Source organism: Marmota flaviventris, chromosome 5 (assembly GCF_047511675.1).
Source record: "Marmota flaviventris isolate mMarFla1 chromosome 5, mMarFla1.hap1, whole genome shotgun sequence".
Classification (NCBI taxonomy): Eukaryota; Metazoa; Chordata; class Mammalia; order Rodentia; family Sciuridae; genus Marmota; species Marmota flaviventris.
The window spans coordinates 23,587,429-23,608,728 of NC_092502.1; the positions used below are offsets into that span (position 1 = coordinate 23,587,429).

Consider the following 21,300-nt stretch of genomic DNA (forward strand, 5'->3'; position numbering starts at 1 on the left):
AACCTATGTACATCCTCCCAGCCACTTTAAATCATCTTTACATTATTTAAAATACTGAATACAATGTAAATGCTGTGAAATACTGTTTTGTCTAGAGAATAATAGCAAGGGTTGGGAAGTCTGTGCATGTTCAGTACAGACACAATTTTTTTTTTAGAGGGGGATACTAGGAATTGAACTCAGGAGTGTTTAACCCCTGACCCCTATCCCCAGTCCTTTTTTGTATTTTATTTAGGGTCTCACTGAGTTGTTTAGCAACTTGCTAAGTTGCTTTGAACTCTCGATCCTCCTGCCTCAGCCTCCCAAGCCTCTGGGATCACAAGCATGCACCACCATGCCCAGCCAAACACAAGAGTTTGTTTTTAAGATTTTTGACCTGCTGTTGTTTGACTCTGCTGATGCAGAACCAACATATATGGATAGCTGACAGCATTTAGTTTTCTCAATAAGAATCTGGTGTCTACCTAGTAGTGTGTGATGATGTATTTCTAATTCATAAGATCTACTGCCTGGGGTGTGATCCATTTATCCTGTTGGGAAGTAGAAAAGGGGAGAATTGATATCTATATACAAAGAGTGGAAGGACTGTCATTGGGAAGAGGTAGTAGTTGCTTTCAATGTGATTCTAGAAGGCACATCAAGGTCTGGGAATGGAATTTTCCAGAAATGAGTTTCCATCTAACCAAAGAAATGCAAATTACTAGAATAACTTAGAGTGGAAAATATTGTAGTGGAATTAGGTGTTTGTTCGCCTAGCATTCATTTATTCTCCTTTCCATGCATACTGATTTCCTTGATACCTCCCTTCTGCTCTTTCATTCTTCATAGTTCCCTTGGAGCTGACTTTCATTCCTATCCAACTAGGGTATCAGAGCTGAGCCTGGCTTATCAGAGCGCTGAATAATCCCACTTCACCCCTGCAATGGTCATCAGGGCTCCAGGTGGGCAAATCAGAACCACGAAGAAAATCCTGGGACTTTTGTTTGAATTATCTAGTATGCTGATCTTCTCCTGTCAGTCTCAAAGGAGAGAACCGGAGGTTGCAGTTGCTTTGTGCCACCACAAGGGGAGCCCATGTGACAGGAAATGGAGCTCAGACCTGGGAACAAAAGTCAGACCCTGGTGACACTGGATGAGTCATGCTCATGGCAAGACTAAAATTATGATCTTACTTGGTTCATGCTCCATGGATATGAGGAAATCAATTCCCATTTTCCTTAAACCACTTTGGATTGGATGGTTTGCTGTTTGAAATGGAAAATAGTGTAACCAAAATGAATGAATTCACTTTGGGAAATGAATTCCCCATTCCCAGCAGTATTCACCTAGAAGAAATTGACCAGGCTTCAGAATAGGTGGGGAGGGGATAGCCAGATTTTCTGAAAGGCTGGCTTTGAGGACAGCCAGCTCTACATACTTGACTCCCCCAAAAGCTCTTCTTTGCCGTGTTTCTCTTTGGAGCCATCTGGACTCAGTAGCTTCAGAGATTCCAAGAACACAGGACTGGCCATCCCTCCTGGACAGGAGATGTAGAAGGTAATACAAGTCCAGGCCTAGGATGGAGAAACCCATAATGTTTAGTCACATGTACACAAAGCTCTGCTATACACTTTGTACTAAATTAAGTTGTCTTATTTGCCTAAATAAGGCTTCCTGACAGGATTTGCGTCATATCCTTGAGTGATTAATGAGTTTCTTTGCCAGAATGAATTATTGATTAGACCTTTGTATCATCTGCCTGGAAAATGATGGAAAACTAACTTTAAAGAAATTCACATCCACACATATATGCATAAAAGAAATTGTGAGTACTGTACTTTAACTCTCCATCAGCTAATCATTCCATGAATATTTATAGAAACACCATCTGAGTTATATCACAGCATTGGGTTATTTTTAGGCTAAAATAAGTAATATTCCCCATCTGTGGATTTAAATGTCTCCTCTCCTTTTGTTGTATAATTACATATGTTTTAGGTCCAGATGTTTAATTTATTCTTAAAAATAGGAAAATTTCTTTTCAAATCAACTGAAATACCAAGTACTTAATAATGATGATGCCTTACATTTCTGTGATGTGTTTAATTTTGCAAAATGTTTTCCCTCAATTTCCTCAATGTATAATATTAATTATCACTTAGCATATACCAAGTGCTTTGCTAAGAAGGTCTTATCAATTATATTAACCAATTCTCACAGAAACCTAAAAAGCTAGCTACTCTTATTCTCCCCTTTTGTGAATGAAGATCCTGAAATTTTGGAATGGTAACTAGGTTTCCGAAAGCCAGAGTTTAAAAATGTGCTTTCACCTGGAGCCCTAACTTTTAACCCATATTTGAAACCAACTCTGTAAACCCTATGGTTATTAAAACTTTAATATGGTCATCTGCATGAAAATCTGGAATTCTACTCATAATTTTATGAAATCATGGCATTATTATCTCCACTTATCAGAGGAGAGAAGTAAGACAGAAAGATAAAATGACACGACCGGGGTCCCATTGCTTTATATGGGGCTACAATTCCTTTCATTACATCAAAGTATTGGCTCCAGATTAGACAGCACTTTCACTGATGTAAGAAATATTTCTTTTGAGTCCTTTCACAATGTTTCACACAGTTATAATGGAAGTAAATTTTATATAATAAATGCAAGTGTAAAAAATGGAAGTATTTCTTTTTCTTTTTTTTTCTAAATCAGGCTCTAAACCTACGAACCAGGAGGCTGTAAGAAAATAATTTTTAATCAGTTTTAGAGGTCCTCTCCCACCTCCTCAGGGGGCATATCCAAGTTTTGGAGACATATCTGGTGGCCAGATAATGGGGGAAAGACTCCTCCATTACCAATCCACCAGTGAAACTTCTACTCTTGGGCCTGAGGTGGGGAGCATTTCATTGAAGACAAATGTCTCAGTTGTATTTATCCAGGTACTATACCCAGTACCTGGAATCCACCTCTCTGGTGTTCCAGTAAGCTGTTCTTTGCTCCAAGAACTGGTCACATCTCTTAAGTGTCATATTGGCCAAGTTCTCCGGTAGCTTGTGAATCAGCTCCATCTCTTTCCCATTTTGGGGCATATCCTCTTTTTACTCTTGCTTCAGAGGCACTCCCTTCTCTCTGCTCTTTCTATCACCCTAACCCCACCCTACATTTTCTAGGAAGTAGAAGATTCTAGAAAACAAAAGCTAAGACACCGCTGATCTGAGAATAACTTGTGCCTTTGACTTTGCAGCACAGATCTCCAAAGGAATGGGACCATGCAGATTCCACTCCCTGGCTTTGGGGGCATAGTGAGACAAACAGGAAGAACAAAACACGAGTTAATATCTCAATAAACCATCCTGCCATGTGGTTCTATCTATCTATCTATCTATCTATCTATCTATCTATCTATCTATGGTTCCTTTTTGAAGAAGACAACCAGCAAAATACCTAGGATTGAGTCCTGTTCTCCTCCTGGCATGGAATACTTATTTCAAGTCAAGATGCTGCTTTTAAAAAGGGAACCCACTAAAGAGATCCTTTTTAGCAATATCGGAGAGAATAATGATACCTAATTAAGAAATAATAACCTGGATACTACTCTGAAGAAGAGGGGTGCTCTGGGATTTTGTGAAAAAGAACCAATTCCCAATGGGGGGAAGTATCCAGAAGGCACATCTGTGATCCTAAAAACTGAGGGAACTTTCCAGAGATCAGGTGGAATGGGATGGAGTGCTATGGAGGTCTTAGTTTTCCTGATAAAGGGGCTATTTAAACAGAGACTAAAAGATAATATGTCAAGTATTATAATTTATATTTAAATATTAAATATGGGTGAGATGGTTGTTTTGTTTTCATTTTGCATTGCTGAGGATTAAAACCAGGGTTTTGGTACATGATAGGGAAACACTCGACCACTGAGTTACATCCCCAGCCAGGATATTTGCTGTTTAAGGAGACTTTTCCCCCTGGGAGTCTGTTAAGCACTGTCAGCTGGACTTACAGCCGATATGGATTGTGGACAACTTAGCTGGCTGACAGATTCCAAAGAAGATGAGGTATTCTTCTTCAAAGACTGTGCTTATGGGGATCTTAGCTTTCTTTCAGAGAGGGAGCCTGATATGCTGATAAAATCTTAGACTGTCCCTGCCTTTAGAATTACTAAGTGGATTGCCTGAAGACAGTCCAGGAGAGACAGACCTGCTGGACTCAAGGTAGGCGGAAGGTTTTCCAGCAGAGGGAAAGGTTGCCACATTTGAACAAGAAAGCAAAACAGAACAAAGTGGGCTTTGCAAGAGACGACTTGTCACATCCAAAAGCCCAAGGAAGGGATAAACTGCAGGGCGTTTTTATCCGTGACCTGGAGACCTCAGTAGGTCCTGTTCTTCCCATTTTTAGAACTGGGGACTGTCACCACCAGGATGGTGCTTGGAAGACAGTGTTCATGGTACAAGTGGAGAAACTGAGGCCTGAGAGGGCAGGGAACTTGCCTGCCATCAGAAGTAGCCAGTGACTCAGCCAGAACCTGAGGCTTCATTGAGTCCAGGGGAAGTGGGTGCCTGGCGTTTCTATAGGAGTATCTTGCCAAAGTATCTGGGTCACCTCCTGATTTGAGAACATGATCAGTTGTGAACACTGTGTAATGCTAGGCTGAAAAGGGAGCATTACACTTTCCTGCTCATTTATTTGTTTCATTTCTCACTCCTGCTGTGCAACCCTAATTCTCCTCAAATTGTACGTACCTACAAAGCACCTGCGGATTTTCTTAAAATGCAGATTTTGGTTTTGCAGATCTGGATAGGGGTCCATGATTCTGTATCTCTAATGAACTCCTCGATGCTGCTAGAAATTTGTTCTGAGAATGCTTACTAGTGCCAGGTCCAGTGGGGGTGTGGACAGTGCATTCAGAGGCCCCACACTGCTATCGTGCTAGTCGATCCCTCCCAGCATTTGCAGTGCCGCCTCTCAATGACCTGCACCTGCTGAACTCACCTGAGGCAGGGCCTCGCAGATTCCTCGTAACCTCATTAGAGGAGATAAATGTTGGAGCAGCCATTGCTAGTCCTCTCTCTCTCTCTCTCTCTCTCTCTCTAGAGAGCGAGCTAGAGAGAGAGTGAGCACAGAGTGAGCACAGCCCCAGTTGGAGTTTGGGGAGAAGTTTTCAAGAGGTTCTAGGTAAGTTTATTTGGAGGCGTGCACCATTGCAAATAATTCCTACCATACTTCCTTCCAAAATCTCTTCGACCCAGATTTGACAGTGTTGTTAAATGGAATTAGGGTTAATTCTGAGATGGGGGCTTCGGGGGCTTGCTCATTACTTTGTAAAATCAGATTGAGCCCATTAGACGGTCACACTATGATCACTTGCCTTCTTTTTACTCAGCTCCCTGCACTCTACCAAGAAAACCGATTTGGAGCTTATAGAACTTCATTCTGAGAATTCCATTATCATCTGCCATTCATAATTCATTATTTAACCTCTGTGGAGGGTAGGGAGTGTGATTTTGAACAGTCTCACTGGAATAAAATCACAGGGTTAATAATCTCTGCTCTTTGTGTGTAATTGGAAAAAATGGTATCCTGGTAACAAGACATTAGCAGAAAACAAGATTTTGTCCGTTTCCATAGGATAGAAAAAGCAAAGAGGCAACTGGAATAGTTTCATTGCGAGTTTCCTCCTTTTCCTTTACTCTTTCAGGATTGGGGTAAACCTGTGGGCCCTGCAATTGAGGTTAACTACTTATAATTTAAAAATTTAACTTCTTATAATTCCTCCAGAGCTGGTTGATTAAAAATACCTGGTTTAGATGATAGAATGCCACGGAGGTTATTTTGCATCTGGTTGTTTCCTCTAACAATGAGTGTAGAGATTGTTCCCCATCAACATATAGATACCTGACCTCATTAGAGGAGCTAAAGGCTGGATCAGCCATTGCTAGTCCTCTCTCTGTAGAGAGAGCGGCCCCGATTGGAGTTTGCTAACAAATCTCCTTTGGGGAGAAGTTTCCAAGAGGGTCCAGGTAACTTTATTTGGCGGCGTGCACTCCCTTCCAAAATCTCTCTGACACAAGACCTGACAATGTTGTTGAATGCAATTAGGGTTAATTCTGAGATGGGGGCTTTGGGGGCTTGCTCATTACTTTGTTGGTTTTAAATTTTAAATGAGGCTCAGCTGCCTGGGGAATCCACACTTTATTAACTGATTCCGTGTTGATGGGCGTCCAGGATGTTTCCCAGTGTCTATGGTAGGAGGTTTTAAGAAGCTCAGGTGGGAAAGGAAAGGAAAGGAAGCCCTTGTTTCCCAACACCAGATGCAGGGCAGATTGAGTGAAAGTGAGCCCAGTCTGAGCACTGGTCCCTTCTTGAGTTTTCTAGAAATCCCAACGGAGTGAAAGACATTTACCCAAAATTGGGGGTAGTGAAGAGAAGCAAAAACCAGAAGAGCTGCTCTGGAAGTGTGGGAGACTGGCTGCGAGGGACAGTGCAGAGCAGCTTCTGCTGGAGCCAGGGACGGGCCCCTCCCCTCTTTAGCCCTAGCATTCCTGAGCTCAAGATGCCCTCACCTAGTGAGAGCCACCCACAGCATAGCTGGTCCACTTAGCAACTGGCCAGCCACTGTTGCCGAGGAACCTAAGCTTACGGAGAAGATTCTGCTTACAGAACAAGGCTCAGCCTCACGTGAAGCCATTGCTAGGGCAGGACCGTCCTGAGGGCTGGGTTGTCCTTCCTTGGTTTTGTTTTTATAGCAGGTTGCATAGCTTTGGTTGTTTGGATGAATTTGGTGTTTCAGTGCCTCACATATGGTTAGAGGGGCCTGAGCCAGGCAGGAACTTGGTGAACTTTACCTGGTTCTCTGAATATCTGCAACTGCCCCGTAGCCATTTCGACCCTCGTACCCCAGAGGCACCTGGAAGCTGGCAAGTTTTAAACGGAGACTGTATCATCTTGTCTGTCCTTCCAGGGCTTCCTGGTGTCCGTTTTCTCATATCCCCGCTGACTGGTCTGTTTAGGTCCTCGTTATCTCCTGCACATAATGTGGCAGTAGCTGGTCCTCCTGCCTACAGTGTTTCCCCTGTGGATTTAGCGAGGACCAATGCTTCCCGGGCACCTACTTTTTTTTTTTTTTGTTTTTTTCTTTTTACCCCAGTAATTATTTTTATATTCATGGCAGTAGAGTGTATTTTGTCATGTTATACATACGTGGAGTATAACTTATTAGGATCCCATTCTTGTGGTTGTACAAGAGGTGGAGTTGCACTGGCTGTGTATTCATATGTGAACACTGGAAAGTTGTCTATGTCAACTACTGTCATTCAAATGTCTTTCCTATTCCCCTCCCCATCCCATCCCTTCCTTCTCTGTCTAATCCAATGAGCTTCTTCCCTCCCACCCCCTGATGTGCTAGCCTCCCACAGATCAGAATATCTGGCCTTTGGTCTCTGGAACCTTCTTCGTCACAACTTCATTCAAGGACTTGGCATTCTCCAAAACCTTAGATGGCTGTTTTAGTCATCTGTTTTGCTGCTGTGACTTACAGACCCAACCAACACAATTGTAGAGGAGGAAAACTTATTTGAGGGCTCACAGGTTCAGAGGTCTTAATCACCATCTCCATTCCTAGGGGGCTAGAGGTGAGGCTGAAAATCATGGTGAGATAGAGTGTGGCAGAGGGAAGCAGCTTACACCAGGGAGCAGAGAGAGAGATTCCACTGTCCAGATACAAATATATACACCAAAGCCACGCCCAAATTCCCGCCTCCTCCAGCCATACCCTGCCACTTTGATTGATCTGGGATTAACTCACTGATTAGGTTAAGGGTATAACCCAATCATTTTTCCTCCAAACCTTTTTATATTGTCTCACATGTGAGTTTTCAGGGGACACCACATCTAAACAATAACAATGGCTTTCCTTGCCCAGAGGCTATGGTCATAGCCACCTTTCCTTAGCTGGGCTCTGTGAGCCTCCCACCGCTGCCCTATGCCTTCCCAGGCTCCAATTCAGATCCTCTCGACTGCCCTTCCAGTTTCTTTCACTGCTCTTCATCCTTAATACAAAACCGTTTCAAAAAACATGCCGTATCCTTCTTAAACCAGTTGACATCACGTTCATGCAAACTGTATATACGGACCAGCAGAATATTCACAAGTTCCTGGGTGAGGAACTGCTCAACCTGAGGGGAAATGCTTGAGTTGAAGATCGGTCTTATTGATTTTCTTCTGATGCAGTTACTGGATTTGCTGCCGAGTTTTGTTTTTGTTTTTTATTTTTCTCGATTTATTTTATTTTATTATTTTTTTTTTACCACCACAAGGTTTTACTTTGCCAGTGTGCTTCACAGGAAAGAATTGGAAGTAAATTGGGAATGTGGGGAAGAAAGTTGTTGGTTCTCTATTGGAGAACTCTACCAAAGATAATGCCAGATTTATAACTCAATCATGGCTAGGCATTTCTCTTTGGGTTTTACATTTTCCCATAGGGATAACTGATATTTATATGCAAAGTAATTTAAAATAGTTATGACTAGCTTTAAGTCATGCTAGATAATTGCATTTTTTAGGGCTTTTTTTTTTTTTCCCCTCTTACAAATAATTTCTATTTTCACTTTTCTTGTTAACAATAAATTTCTGTATGCTATTTCCTTGTTTGCAACAAATATTTGTTGCAGAATGGATTTGGATCAGCACTTTGGGTGGTCCCCAGCTTTTCAGAAGGAGGGGGATGAGGAAGACAGCCCTGTGCTTAGCTGGCAACATTTTTTACAGGGCTCAGGCAAGTTTCTCTGGTTTCCCTGGAAGAGTTTCAAAAATAGAAAAGGAGCTTTTGGAACTGGAAGTCCACACTTGACCCCCTTTTGGTAGGGTGAAGAAGGCAGACTTTTATATTTTTTGGTGGTGGGCGGATTACCAGGGATTGAATTCAGAGGCCCTCGACAACTGAGCCACATTCCCAGCCCTATTTTGTATTTTATTTAGAGAGAGGGTCTCAATGAGTTGCTTAGTGCCTCATGGTTGCTGAGGTTGGCTTTGAATTTGTGATCCTCCTGCCTCAATCTCCTGAGCCACTGGGATTACAGGCATGAGCCACCATGCCCAGCAAGTTTTATTCACAGAAGTCCATATGATATGAAGGAACATTTAAAAAAAAAATTGATGTCCCTGGACAACAAAACCATAATTGGATATTTTGGAGAAATTAAATGACAATAGATTCCTAACGAGTTCCTATAACATGACTGAAACTATGAAAAAGAAAATACTCTGACATTAGCATATTTTCTCTTTGGGGTATTCATATGTTTTTACTTTTTCAGTTTCCCCTGATTATTAGCTATAAATTGGCATCTCCATAAAATTGTGTGTATTGCTTTAAATACTTTTGGCTAAGTCATACCCAAATTCAGCATCTTAGTTTTGTTCTTTTCACATTATATTAAACTTCTGACTTTGTGCTCGCTTCGGCAGCACATATACTAAACTTCTGACTCAATCCATTTATCCTGTCTTTGATATTCTTATGCAGAAAAAAGGACTCTTGGATCACTACGGAGTCTTGCTATTAAAATGCAGCTCCAGACCTGTTGTTCTATCAAAACTCTGAAAAAGTGACTGAGTATCACTTGATCATTGATCATGGGGCCTGTCTGAAGCATCTCTTAGAGGAGGCAAATGCATTAAAAGAGGTTCATGAATTGCTCTGAAGGCACCACAAGAACGCAGAGTCCTGAAGGCTCTGTCCTTTTCCACCTTCATACAATATTGATGGATCAGGTGTGTGTGTGAGCAAGAGATGGAGTCAGAGCCAGGTGATGTGCAGGCAGAGTTTTTTTTCCTGTCCTTTCTGCCAGTGACTTTGCTGTAGCAGGTCAGTGTGATCCAAATACTAACTTGAATCTAGTGTCCTTCTTTCATATCTGTTTATCACCTCCTCTGAATTTAGGAATAGGGTAAGATTTGGGGAGTTGTAACAGGCAAAGGATGAGCAGATGTATCCATAGTACTTCATTGCCGCTAAAAACTTAGACCAACCCCCACTCTAAGGAGTAGGGTCACCCAATGGGAGCAGCTCATGAGAAGACATCAACATGGACTAAAGGGGGCTCCGGATGTCAGAAATGCTAGGATTTCATGGGCAAAGTTGCTTCCTGGGTTGCTGAATATTTTTGACCTCTGCTCTCTGGGTGTATTCCCACTGTCTCATCTCTCCTTTCCTTGAGAATCAATGTTTGAGAATGCTGCTTTTGGATTCTGTAAGGCTTTTCTTTGTCCACTAACAAACCTGGGTATGATGAGCTGCTTATGATAATGCAGACCCCAATGGATATGGAAAAAATCTTGCTAACTACTGTATAAGAATGTATTAAGTGCAATTGAATTACCACTGGGAAGTAATGGTGGTTATTAATATTAATAACTTGGCTCTAGTTTTATAACAGCACCAAGCTGTAGAATTGAAACCCTTAGATAGCAGAGATGAAATAAAGCAGGGTAAAGTTCACAAGGCCTAAATGTCAGAACTTGTGGGTTTTTAAAATTATTTTGGTACCAGGGATTTAGCCCAGGGGCACGCAACCACTGAAGTCACATCTCCAACCTTTTTATTTTTATATTTTATTTAAAGTCAGGGTCTCACTAAGTCCTTAGAGCCTTGCTAAGTTGCTGAGGCTGGCTTTGAACTTGGGATCTTCCTGCCTCAGCCTCCTGAGCGGCTGGGATTATAGGCATGTGCCACCAGGCCTGGCTAGAACATGTGGTTTTCAATCTGACGTTTAGCCCTGTTCTATTTGTGTGACCCTGGGAAAATCATGTCACACCTCTGTACCTCATTAGCCTACTTGTAGACAGGAGTTTGATTAGGAGGTAGTAGTGGATTGTTTATGGTTAATTGGAAAAAAATATGGGGGTATTTTTCACTGATGGTCACAGAAATGGTAGACTATGGTGCAGGCAGTTAGTGGGGGCAGTGAATGTCTTACAATACAGTGGACACTGAAGCCCAAAGAAGAATTATCTAAAATGCTAAATTAGCAGCCCCAGCTAAGAAACATTGTGATTTTTTTTTTTTGGCCCCATATTGTGTCTGTGAAAGACTACAAATCACAGGGGTCATGAGAAGTAGGAAACAAACTATTGCTAGAGAAATTTCTTGCTGTTTTTTTTTCTTTCTTTTTTTTAAAACTTGCTTTTATAGGAGAGTAGAAAATAACACTCTCAGCCAGCTTTGGCTTTCCTTATAGGTCATGCTGGCCTCTAAGACATTTGTAAATCTTCTTTTCATATTTTCTTGTTACATCTTTCAAGAAGCACCTGAGGTCTTTCATGGGGCACCCATTACATGGTCAAAAACAAAATGTTCTCATTCCCTTAGCCCGTCGTCCCTGCCTGGTGTGCAGAGGGTGCCCAAGTGCTGGGTGGAACAAGAAGTACAAGGTAAATAGCAGACTCCTGCTTCTGCCTGTGGCTGAAGGATTAAATTTTCCAGAACAAAATCAAATAATGCTCTGTGCAAACAGTCACCCTGACCTCAAAGTGATGAGTCCCCAAATGTTCATTTTTGTGGATGAATTGGACAGTGACCTAAACACAGGAATTGGGGAAGGGGGAAGTTTGCTCAGAAAGGCCAATTTCCTTGTTTTACAGATAGGGAAGTTGAGGGGACTCCTCTGAGATTGCACAGGAAGTGAGCAGCCAAGTCACACCACCGCCCTTGGAGGGTAAAGTGTCTTACTTTGTGTGAGACCCTTCCCTGGTTTCTTCCACTGAACCACGACAAGCCCACCAGCCACGAAGCTGTAGCTGTGCCAATGATTTGAATTTCCCTGGTACAGGTGAAAGATCAACCCTACGCATTCTTAGTGGGAATGGATCCCTGAAATAAAAGACAGGTTTTCAAGAGGAAAACAAACAGAAGCACGTAACATGAAGATTTTACCTTTGCCTGGGCAACACCCAGAGGATGAGTAGTTCTCAAAGAGGAGGCTTTGAATTTGAGTTCATATAGCATCTTTCACAGAGAACAATACATTTTTGGAAGACTGACAGAGGAAAAGAACTCTAGAAGCTGCCGTTGGGGGCAAGCAAATGACATTGGGAGGCTAGTCAGTAAAGTCTGTTAGTGTAGCTTCCTCTGGTGACCTTTCCAGGTAGAGAAAGGTCCAGGATTGTCTCCAGGGGTCAGCTTTTGGTTTCGCAGGTAGCAGGGAGAGGGGATGTGTCACTTGTTTAGGCAAACAGAGGGAGGGTAGAGCACACTCCTGCATCTGCACTACTGCTTGTCTTTGGCTGATTGATCCTTCATACTCTGGGGTGGGCTGATGTGGTCTCCCACAAGGATGCCAGGCTAAGGGGGTGGAGTTATTAGAAGTTCTCAACTTGGTCTCCTTTGGGTGGGGATGGTGGCCCAGCTGATGAAGGCTCTTAGGTTAGTTAGGACTCTTTTTTTATTGTAAATGGCAGAAACTCAATTACCAGAAACAGTAAGGCTGAGAGATACTGTGGCCTGCAGGGCTCAGGGGACGCCCTTGAGATTCCTTACTGAAGGTAGTGGCATGTGATCCTGCGTAAGAGCATCAGGCAGGGGTTTGACCATCTAGATGGCTGGCCTCTTGCACTGTCCCAGTGAGACAAAGAGTCTTTCTGAGTGGTTTCAGAAGAGCCCCTCTCCTCTTTCCCTCTGGAAATATTCTCCTAAGGACCTGTCCCATTTCTGAATACTCTTCCTTACAGAGTTCTTTCACTGGGAAGGCATGAGTGGCATCCCAGAGGTTGGGGAAAGCCCATCTTCATAATATGGAGGAAAAGGTTTTGTTCATCCAAAACCAGCAATATGCACGGTATGATCAAGGGCATAGGAAATACATCTGGATATTGAAGCAAGTTAGAAGTCGGGGAAAGACTTTGCAAAGGGGGTAAGGCTCAAACCAAGCTTGAAGTTTTAGGAGGGAATTATTGAGGCATCGGGAAACGGGATTTTGTAAGTACATGAGAGGGAATGGATCTTTCTGGATTTAGAGTCGTGGAGGATAGAGTCTAGTCTTAAATGGAATTTACAGTTATAGGGACCTGGCTTTCTCCTAAGAACAGTACGGGCTCAATAGTTCTTGTGGGATAGATGCTGATTGGCCTCCATTGTCTGGTACCTCAGCCACTGCCAGCTACAGCTATTAACTTGGGAGTTGACACAGTGATTTGAAAAGGGCCAGGTAGTAAATATTTTTTTTTTGATTTTTCAAACTAGACAGTCCCTGATGCAACTGAAAATATTCTTAATTTACTATGGGGTTACATACTGACGGACCCATCATGAGTTGAAAAATGCATCTTCGATTTATGATATTAAAACACCTACCCTACTGAACACTGCGGCTTAGTAAGCCAGTATACTGCAGTGTTGGTTGTCTACCCTTCTGATCATGTGGCTGCTTGGGAGTTGTCACTGCTCTGTTTCACGAGAGGGGGTATCAGACTGCCTGTCACTAGCCTGGGGGGAAAGATAAAAAAAACTCGAGGTTTGGTTCCCACTGAATGTGCATTGCTTTCCCACCACTGTGGAGTTGAAACACCATGAGTTGATGGGTGTAAGTTGGGGACCTTCTGTGTGGAGCTCTGCTGCTGGAGTGTGAGGGTAGCCACAGCATGGAAACAGAAGATGTGTCCTGTTGCAATAAAACTTCACAATAGGCATGGTTCCAGGCTCCGCTCACGGGCTGGGCCTGTTCTCCCTCATTTCCTTGCTTCTGCTCTGACCAATTTCCAAGCCAATTCTATACGGAGGAGCCAGGGTGATCTTCCAGATTTGTTCAGAACATGTCGCCCCTTGCACTAGAGTGTTTACTGGATGCCATATTGATTTTTGAATAGAACACCAACACATTGTGTGTGCAAAGCCCTTCCTGGTCTGGCCCCTGTCTGCCTCTTGGCTCTCATTCAGAATTCTTGGCTCTCCTCAATGATGTGCGTCAGCCACTCTGGCTGTCTTCTGCCCTCAGGACCTAGACAGCTCTGTCCTGTGCGAGGATACCTCCTGTCACCTCAGCCTGGAGTGTTCATCCTTCCTTTCTTTATCCTAGACAATCAGACCTTCCTATCTGCAATCCCCTGTCTAAACTGGACCATGCCCCTTGTTACTGTTTTCTATCTGTACCATTTTTTTTTCCCCTCTCCAGAGCATTTACCACAATGTGTAACTGTTCACTCATTTGTTTATTTAGATTTTTGTCTTTTCATTAGACTAAAAACTCAAAGAAGGCAGGGATCATGTTGCTTGACTCGACCTTCTGTCCTGAAGGCCTGCGAAAATACCAGGTATACAGTGGTGCTCTATAAATGTCTGAATGAACAAAATGAAGACTTGAAATTAAGAGTTTTATTCCTTAGTCTTGCTTAACTTCAGATTCAAAACATGGGCTGTTTACATGACGGCAATCAGGGGCCACTCCGGCCCTGGGGGGCTTCTAATTCTCATGCCAGCTGGTCAAATCCTCTGAGCAATTCAGGTTTGCTTTCAAAGCTGTGATGTATTTCAAGTGTACAGAAAGGGACAGCTGTGTGCCTAACACAGATGGTAGTTCCGTGTTTGCTGCAGATTCTTTCTATATTATCAAACATTTTAAGTTCACTTAAAAACTTTAAACACTTATAAATGAAACATTTCAGGTTGAGAAAGGACCACGTCCCTTTTAGTACCTGCCCTCCAGGAGGTGAATATTCTCCTCCAATCTTAACGTAAATTAGTTATGCTCTGTCCACTTCCCCAAAAGAATAGGAGGCCAATCAAAACAGGGCCCAGTCAGCTCATTTTGGATAGATTCCAATTTTATTTTAAGGGAGAGGGTCGTTACCAGAAACCAAAGCTAAGGAGATAGACTAAAATCCAAAGGAAAAACAAGAGTTTTCTTACGGGTGAGGTGGGAAAAACTCTCCTGTCTTTCATGGTCCCCTAAAAGCAGACTGTGATTCTTGAGGGGACGAACTGTTTCCTCCTTTCTTATAAAAGGTACCATTCATCTGTGCCCCAGGTTTCTTTGGCATCTGCCCACCCTCTCCCTAGAGGCCCTCCGTCACCCCATTGGCTACTCTCTTTCCTCCCCCTTGGATGCTGAGCCTCGTGGTGTGTGTCTGGGCAAAGCTCTCAGGTGGGCCTTGCTCTTCATTAGCCCTGGGTATGCCTTTTGCCGAATCCGCAGGAGAGCTGCTGCCAGGTTCCCAGTGTCACTGTAGGAGGTGATTTTCAGACATTAAATCCTTAAAACTCTCAAAGCCTGCCTGAGCCACAAGAGGTCAATATTTAATATTCTCCTCATTTTAACAGATGGCAGAATAAACTGCAGAGCAGCTGTGACTCTCATGACTCATGCGCTACTGTCAGAGATTTTGATAAGCCCTCGGCTGTCAGTCTTAAGGTTGCCGTCTGTGACTGGGCCACCTTAGATAAACCCTATGCTGTGTCCTGGGAGAAAACCTTTTCATCAGAAAATCTTACAGAGGACTTCTATATAATACTGTGGCAAAAGAGCTGACTTTTAAATCTCACTACCAATTACCTGCTGTGTGACCTTGGGCCAGTTACTTAACCTCTCTGCACTTCAGTTTCCTTGCCTGTATCCTAAGAATATTAATAGCCTCACTTCACTCAATGGTTTTAAGAACTAAAGGAACGAAGGGAGAAAACAGATGTAAAACGCTTGGCATTGGTCTGGCATATTGAAAATCCTTAATAAATATTAATACAACTTGAAACCCCTGAAAGTAGAACTGCTCTGTTTGGAACCCTGCCTGCTGTTCCTTTGTCTCCCCATCTTCTTCCTGCAAACCCAAATGAATTGTGTCCCTGAAACATTTCCACAGTATCCCCAGGACTGTGTAGAGCATGATGTGGAAACACTAGACCTGCTAGTTTTCCCTGGGGTTTTTCAGATTCCTTGCTCTACTGGAGACTTGCAGGCTGGTCTTTCCACAACGAATTGCAAGATGAAGTTAACAAAGCAGCTGCTGCTCAGTCCTCAGGAGCCACACTTTCCTCAAAGCCCCGAGTACCTCCCTCCCTCCCTCCCTCCCTTCCATCTCTGGGTGGAGTGGGATACCCGGATGCATGATCCTGGCCCCTCTGCTATTGTCCAGCTTCTCTGAAGAGAGTTTCAGGAGTGTGAAACTGTGACTTCTGGAGTGTCCCTGTGAGTCTGGAATTTTGCTAGAAGGTGGGGAGAAACAGCTGGCTCCCCAGACTCACAGCCCTGGCACCAGTTGAGAACCTCATGCTCTGGAAGGTGATGAGATTACCTGTTTGCAAAACTCATCGTTGTGATGTTAGATGCCCCAGATTTTCTCCCAGGTGTCCTTGGAGGCTGTTTACAGAACTCGTTCACCTCCCTCCCCCATCATATATATATATAATTTTTTTTCCCCCTCTCTTCACTCTTCATGCAGGTCCCATAATCTTAGCGGCATATCCCCTGGCAAGCTGACAGCACGCTCTCACTTCTCATCTCTGGCTCCTGGTTTACTGTCTTTTTGACAATCTGGCTTCCATCACAGGTGGCCTCAGAGGGGCCCATCCATCACAACTGTACTGAGAACTGTGCAGTGCTCTGTTTCACTGGGTGGGTTAGTTTCTGTCCGACGGGCTGAGTTCATCTTTTTTTTTGTAGTTTTTCCCTGCCCCCGGGAAGCGCCTCCTCTATCCTCTAACCTTAAGTCACCCTGGGTTGTTGACATCCCTAATGGAGCCCAGGTACCTTGTATTTATGAAAGTCGATTTGCATGAGTGGGTGGCACAGTGGGAATGCCAGGCCCACTGAGTTTCCTAGGAAGTTCTTTTTAGTTTGACAGATTCTTTCCAAAGAAGCAATCAGCCTCCCCACTCCAACACATTGATGGTTGAGAGTAGATCCGAAGAATTTTGAAATTTATCATCCCTTCCTATAGAGCCTGCAGAGAGGAAAACATCTAGGGGAGTTTTTGCAGCTCCTCCTGGTTTATGAATCTATATCATTTATTTTTTTTTCCCCTGGCACAACGAAGGCTAGAGACACAAGTCTGGATTGAAGAATAGGGCACTTGTCTGAAAATGAGCATAGGGCCCGGCTCTACCACTTATTCAGCTGGTGATTCACACAAATCTCATTCCTCCTCTGGACTTGGCTTCTACTTGAAGTTGCATTGTACGGATTAATCTGAGGGTATACTGAACTTGGCACCTGGCATTTAGAAGGTGCTCAATATCAATTTTCAGTTGGTCATATGGGTAGTCAGAGAATTGCAGATGATGATTTCCATGTAGGGCGTTTAAGTTTCATTTGTCAGTGAATTTTTTTCTTCATTTGGAGAAAATATCCAAATGTGTCAATAATATCAAAAATAATTTTAAAACATTATTTTCCCTAGGATCTCTTGGATTCTGGACCATCTTCCAACATGGAGCAAAACAGCTCTTCAAACGGGTCTATGCTAGGGAATCATATGCGCCATCGCACTAAATTCACCAAAGAGCAGCTGACAATCCTCATCAACACCTTTAACCAAATGCCTTACCCACATTATGCTACCAGACAAAGACTTGCTTTGGAAATCAACGTTGAAGAGTCTAGAATCCAGGTTTGGTTTCAGAATCGCAGAGCTAGATCCTTCTTCCAGGAAAGACGAGAACTTAAGGAGGCCCTGCAATCCAGCCAAGGCCCTGGGCAAGATCACCTTCCAAAAGGGACTCCCAGTGAACAGATCCGACGGCCCCGCACCACCTACAGCCCCACTCAGCTGTGTACCCTCTTCAAGGCCTTCAGGAAAAACCCCTACCCTGGAATCCATTGCAGAGAACAGCTTGCTAAGAAAATTGGAGTTCCTGAGTCGAGAGTCCAAACTTGGTTTCAAAACAGAAGATCTAGATTACATGTGAAGATCAAAAAAGAACCTGATGAATCCTTCCAAGGAGGCCAGGGACAAGATTGGGGACAGAGTTCAAGGTATGGAAAGCCCAGAAAATGGCACCAACTTGAGCTCTCATCATCCAGTCACTTCTCAGAAGCCCCAACTCTGACCACTGCTGCACTGGGAACCCAGCCTTTGGGGAACCTTCTGGATCCAAACTACGGTGGTAACATTAATGGTAGCCAGCTCCCTTCACAAATTGAAGAGTGCTTCCACATTCCTGGCTCTACACAACAGACACATTGCTAGTATGCTGCCTCCTCTGCCCTCTCTCAACTTCTGCTAACCATCTCTGTGGAGTTTTAAAAGGTGTTTGTAAGACAAGACAGGAGCAGGATGTCTCCCCGTGAGCAAGGAAGGCAGGAAGCTTGCACTGGGAGAAATCTTTGTGGTCTCATTCAGGCCAGAGGCAGAAGTCAACTCTGAACTCAGTTTGGCCCAGATGTCCTGCCACCAGCATCAGTGGCTCACTGAGAGGGTGACCAGTCATCAGTTAAGTGCCTGGAGATGCACTTAGAAATGACTGTGGGGGCAGATCTGGAACATTTTCAACAGAAGTCCAATGGCACCAGCGTTGCCAGCAGCTTGAGCTAGAACATGGTGGACATAGACAAATCTAGAGTATTTGACATGACTTCAGCCTTCCTGGGGAGAGTCCCGTGCTGCAGGGACTTCAAGCCAAGCCTTCTGCAGATGAGAAAAGATGATAATCTAAGGGCTGGGGCCATAGCTCAGTTGGTAGAGTGCTTCCATCTCATGCATAAGGCCCTGCGTTTGATCCCCAGCACCACACAAGAAAAAGAAAAAAAAAATCAGAACTTTAGGAGGTAGACAGGCACCAAAGGCCCTGCACAGCCCTACTGAAGCAGCCTGGTATCAGAGTTCCGTCGACCTTGAGATGAAGAAAATAAACTTAGTGATAACCTTTTTTACAGTCACCAGAGAAACAACAATTGATTCAGGAAAAGTCATCAATTGATGTTAAAACCATAAAATGAAAAATTGAAGGAAAAAATATGTATAACTTCTGGAAGAATTTCCTCCCTCAGACTTTTTTTTTTTGGAAGTTGATAAATAAAATATGAATATATTTATAGGAAAAAAAATTTCCCCAGCAGAGTTGACATTGTTGTCTAAGTGGCTGACACCCCAGCCCTGCTTCTGCCTAGGATGATTTATGGAGGGCAGTTGTGGTGACCTTCCTACCTTTGCCAGCAGCTGATTTTGGAGCGAGCATACTTGGTTATTGAGGGAGTGACCTGAGCCTGGCCATGAAGACATAAGTGGAAACATATCTTGGGATTTTTAGAATGACTTCCCAGCTTCTCAGAAAGAAGCATTAGGTATCGGCATCTCCTCTGTCATTACTGGGATAGAACAGAACTGCTCCAGACAATTATGCCATAAAGGGACCAGCCTGAGGGGCAATGCCATCATCCAGGCTGTCAATTCACACCATTACCAATCCAGGAGAGAGCTCTGTTTTAAGACTTCCTGTTGAAGTCTTCCTTAATCCCTTTGAGCCCACTTTTCCCATTATTTGTAGCCCAAAGTATGTACTTGATGCCATCATCACCAACACTTGATCTGCCTACCCTGCACCAAATTGCACATTGTGTTAATGACTATGGCTTGAGATCAAGTCTTGGTAGCTGGTTGTTTGCTCCATGTAAATTTAAGATTTACCTTCTCTGTGTCCTTTCCACTCCTCCAAAAAAAAAAAAAAAAAAAAAAAAAAAAGTCACAAGTACAACATTAACCTGGTCAGAATAATTTGGAGGCAAACTAAATTTTTTGTAATAATAAAATACTATGATCATATAATAAATCTCTTTGGTTAGTCTTTGATGTTTTATAAAGCTTTAAATTTTATTAGCAAGTTTTATACCTTTTTCACAAATACTGTGTGTTTTGCTATTATAAATGGGATTCTTCAATATTATTCCTTTTTAAATGTGAGTTGATTCAATGTCCCTTATAAAATTGTATCCACTCTTTCAGGATCCAGTCTAAGGTCAGGTACTAAATTTAGCTATCCTGTCTCCTTAGCCAACTCTTATCAACATTTTTACAGTGTGTCTTTGTCTTTATCATTGACATTTTTTTTAATTGCAACCTTATTCTCCTTTAGTTTTTTTCTTAAACCTTTTATTTAAAAATTTTGGGTTTACAGAGCAGATGCAAAGATAGTTCAGAGAATTCATTTATTTTTTATCCAGTTTTCTGTAATGTCAATGTCTTATGTGACTGTGGTACATTTGTCAACACTAAGAAGTTGACATGCATTCCATACTTTCAACTATCAGATTCACCATTATTCCACTGATGTCTTTTTTTTTTCTGTGTCAAGATCCAATCTTGGGTACCATATTGCATATTGGATTCCCCCACTCCATACACACATCTTTAGGAGGATGCTTCTCTGTTTGGGTATGCCTGAGAGTTCTTTGGGGGTTATATGTACTTGTACTTTCTTAGGTATGACATTGCATAAGTGACGTGTCATCTCGGTGTCACAGCTGGAGGCACACGGTGCCTGTCTGTCCTTATTTGGTGATTTGATTTTGATGACCTTGTGAAAGTGCTGATATATTCCTTCATTTTTTTCCTCCTTTCCAACTGTTAATAAGTACAAACCATGCAAATATCCTGCTCCTCATCAAAATGTCCCCATGGAGTCAAACTTTATGGATACTTCTCCCCTGTTCTGATCTTTACTAGAAAGGTTGCCAAATGCTTATTTTCCACATTCAGTACACCTTCCACATTCCCTAGTCAGACTCAGCATTCAATTATCGTTATTCCCCCACATTTAGCTCCTTATCTACTGCTTATGGAAGTGAACTCATGAATCCCTTCATTCTCTCCCAATGGTTTATAATTCATTATTATTCCTGATTATTTGTGCCCTAAACTGGTTCCTGTGTCACCTATTTTGAACGCTTCTTGGATTTCTGGCATATTCTGAAATATTCCAGGCTTAACTTCTCCCAAGTGGGCCTAATATCTTGGAATCATGGAACTAGTCATTTCTCCAAGGAGTCCTGGTTTCTTTCAGTGGAGACCAAGGTCTGGGTGCTGGTGGACAGGTTTCGAGTTGTGATCCTTTTCTATGGAGAGTGAACTTTGTATGTTTTACTCTGTTCTTCTAAGCTAACCATTTCTGCTTAATAAAGAATCAAAATAGTGACAAATCTCACTCCTGACTTTAAGTGTCTCTCTCCTTTGGCTACTAATCTGATTATTAATTTTATAAGTATTAAGAAATTTCTATTTCTATTTTGATTATTTTTTATCATTGATTTTTGTCAACTTTCTCCCATATTGAGATCATTTCTCCTATGTTCCCCTATGAAACAGTTTTTGCATTCGCAGAGGCGTATTTGATTAATTGA

General features: G+C 42.7%; 1 pseudogene; it reads left to right on the forward strand.

The window, feature by feature from the left end:
- Nucleotides 1–17,395: 17,395 nt before the first annotated feature.
- Nucleotides 17,396–18,014, forward strand: LOC114095393 (double homeobox protein A-like; annotated as a pseudogene).
- Nucleotides 18,015–21,300: the final 3,286 nt, after the last annotated feature.